Genomic DNA, 3,923 nt, shown 5'->3' with positions numbered 1-3,923 from the left:
GGAAAAAAGAGAAGAAGACGAGAATGTTCTCAGTTTTAAGCATTTCTCTTCTAAATTCAACCACAAACATTTTAAGGATTTCTAACAAGCAAAGATTATTATTCCAACCTTAACAAAAACATATACAATAAAAGGGACTTCAATTGACCCAATTTTGACTTTGGTTGACTATGGTTGACTTTACAAATAGTAAAATAACCGTATATTACAACGTGGTAGAAAACAATGGTGTAACTCCCATAGATCAGGGCTAGTCAATTTAGAGATAATGAGCATAAAAATTGAGTTTGTAATTGAAGATTATTTAGAAGGAATAATCTTAACGAAGTTGTATTGGTCGTGACATGGATTTCAGATAAATAAACAATGCTGAAATCCGAGTTATAACGAAGAAGTTATGATCTATCGAAGTTTCGCAACAAAACCGACACGACACATCACGATGTAAATAGTGAATTTACAATAGAGCGATTTTAATACAAGTATTGGTTGAAAATATTACATCTATGTTATGACTGAGTGTGTAGTCACTTTCTTCTAACACATAAATATGAAGTATTTGCTATGAAAAGCATGTTATGTGTTTATATATTGTTGTTTGTTTGAGATGAGTGTGGAATGAATGTTTTATATATATTTTTAAACAAGTTAAGTTGTATAAGTATTTTATATCTACAAATATGTTGGCTAGAACAGGGGTAGATGAGATATTTGGTGTGTGAACAAAGATGAGTTGGATAATGAGATAAAAGGCGATATTGATCTTGAGGTGAGCTGAGGGTGACAAGTGAAAAATGAGTGAAACCTTTACCCAAACGATGGTGTGACAACCCGAAATTTCCATTCAGTCAAACCGTAAAAGTCAACCACTTCGTATCATAAGTCAATGTCATTATTTCTTATTTTTAAGAAATATAAAGTTCGTTTGATTATTTAAATATTATTTTTAAGCGAACGGGTGAAAGAAAGTGTTGTCTCGGGTTTTGAATTTTAAAAACCGCCAACACTTCGTGTCTTAGAAATTCCCGACCAAACTTTTATGTTTGGGTTGAAAAATCACCCAAAAACCGTGAACTCATACCTATGTATGAGTTTACTCCCCAAAAAGCTAGTCATTTGTGTTTACTCCCCATTTGTTAAAAGAGTAAACTCCATAATATCCTCTCAAGTATCATCCAAGTTTTTATTCAAAATCTTCAATCTAGTAAGTGTTTCTAGCCCTTTCAACTTAGTATATCACTTAATCTAGTGATTGTACACCCTTTAATCCATCCATTTTTGTGTTTTGATTAGCTTCCAAAACCACCAAGAACACACACTAAGTGTTCTTGGATTTAAAGTTCATTTCAAGCTTCCTCTATGTAAGTACTTCTATCCTAGAGTCATTTTAAGATTACTATACATGTTTATACCAAGGAAAAGTCCCAAGAACACCAAGAACAATCTGTTCACGGTTTTGGGAAGCTCCCAAAACCGTAAACACCCAATACAGGGTGCTTTAGGGTGTCTAGATGCTTCGCAATGCCTTAGGGACTTGTCTGGATCCATCCTTGATGGGTGTATCACACTAAAATCACCAAAATCATATATTTTTATGTGTTTATAGTTTGGGATCTCCCTAAACCGTAAACACCTCAAAAGAGGTGTAAAAGTCCCATAAATGTCCCACAGTTGTTCCTTATGTCTAAATCTAACCTAGGCTATTGCCATGTTTGAGCTAAGGACTTGAAAACCGCCAAATACCAAAATTATGAGTTTAAGGTAGTAAAATCATGAGTTTAAGGTAGTAAACTCATGGTGAAATGGTCCTTAGACCGTAAACTCCATTTAGGAGTGTTTTGATGCCACACAACACTTCCTAAGGCTAAATCATGAAGTAGGAATGCTTGGAATAGCTTAGTAGTCTTCAAAACAACAAATGGTCATAAAGTGTAGAGTTTATGACTGTAAACCCTTGAGTTTACTACCAAAAAATCCTTGGGTAATGGTCATGAAAACCGTAAACGCCAAGGGAGTTTACCCTTGAATCCCAAACACACTAGCCTTTCCCTACAACACTTAGATGCAACCCTTGAGACTTATAACACTTGTATAAAGTGTTTAGCATGTCCTAGAGTGTCTTAACTTTTTTTATTAGTTGTTTAAAGACTAATTATGTATATACATGTATCCTTATATGTTATTAGAATCTTTGTGCGTGTCTAAGTCTTCACTTGACACCAAGCACTTTTCAGAACCATCCTTCCAATCCACTTACTACATGTGAGTTCATACCCCTTAATCAATGTTTTAACTATTTTAAAATGTTTTATGGGGGGGGATACAAGTAGAATAACGCTAATTATTATATTAATCACATGTGATTAATAAGCAGCATTCAAATGGTTGGCTACTCATTATCCGTTTTACCAAACAGTTTACTTCAAATGTTTTTCATAGACACTTTATGTGTTTAAAACTCCTTAATACACTGTACATTTTACTCTGTATGTTTTACTTCAAACTTATTTACAATTGTGATTCAAACAAATGTTTCCTTATACTAAAGTTGTTTTTATCAAACCCATGCCTTCAAACCGTTTTATAGACTGGCATCAAGTCGATCTTTTCTTAGATAATAATTATGTTCAAGGGTTTTACAAAACTTATTTTATGCTTTTATATTATCAATTTCATGCCTATATATGTATAGATATATAAGAAATGTTTAAAAGACTTAGGAAGGCTATCCACCCTATTTCCTTTTCCTCGATTTGGATGTGGTCTGGTGGGATATCGGGTATCCGTCCGAAGGTCGTTTAAATATTAGTTATATATCATATGTACATATATGTGTTGGGTTATGAGCATTCTAACACTCCTAAGTGTATATGCAACCCTAAATACCTTGGATATATGTTTTATCTATTATACGTGCAAATATCAACTTTCCAAGGTATTGTTCTATTCTAGCATACTAAACTTTGAATAACACAAGTTAGAATAACATACCTTTTGTTAGTGCTTGTCTTCATGAAGCTTGAGTGCCTAGTGCCCCAAGTGTGACACCTCAAATGGTTCACACAACATCAAATACACTTGGAATAACTTGAGAGAATTCTACACTTCATGAAGTCGGCTAGCCCTTTCTTTCTCTCTCTAGTGGCCGATTTTGATCAAGAATAAGATGCTTATATAGTTATACAATTAGGGTAAACCCTAATTGTCATGACTTTCCATTTCCTTGGATCCATGGGTTCAAATACACCATGGAGCATCCATGGACCATCCTATGGGTTTTAGCCCAACTTGATTATCCATGGAGCATTAGCCCACTATACAAGTATGGATGATTTACACAATCAACCCATATATTTAATTAGTCTTCTTTTGATCACTTAATCAATCCTAGATTAATTCTTGATCAATACTAATTAAATAATCTCATTATTCTTATTATTAATATACTAGAACTTATAATATATTAATAACCATAAGTGCCTTATTTCTCTCATTATAGTCTATCCGAGTGCATGATGCCATGCAATCCAAATGGACCATGCCGGGTTGGGTCAAGTCTTACCAATTATAGTTATGGACTTAGACATTAATCTAACAGTCTCCCACTTGGATAAGTCTAAAACTATTTTTGCGTATGACTTCAAGAACCAACTGGCAATCGTAGCTCTCAAAAGCTTCTGTCGAACTCTAACCTTGTTGATAAACTCTAACCTTTGTCAATGACTTGTCCATTAGATAAGGGATCATATATTCCTCCATTCTAGATATCATATGGACTGAGACATGGATTATAATCATTCTCTATGTCCATTTGTTGTTTCCTGATTTCCGATTTATGACGACTGACTAATTGAACAAATCAAATCAGTCCTGGCCCGGCCGAGCACTTCCATTTGTCATCATCAAATCATCGAGGGGCCCAC

Source organism: Lactuca saligna, chromosome 4 (genome assembly GCF_052625555.1).
Source record: "Lactuca saligna cultivar CGN05327 chromosome 4, ASM5262555v1, whole genome shotgun sequence".
Classification (NCBI taxonomy): Eukaryota; Viridiplantae; Streptophyta; class Magnoliopsida; order Asterales; family Asteraceae; genus Lactuca; species Lactuca saligna.
The sequence above is the reverse complement of the archived record's forward strand: the minus strand, read 5'-3'. Positions refer to the sequence as shown.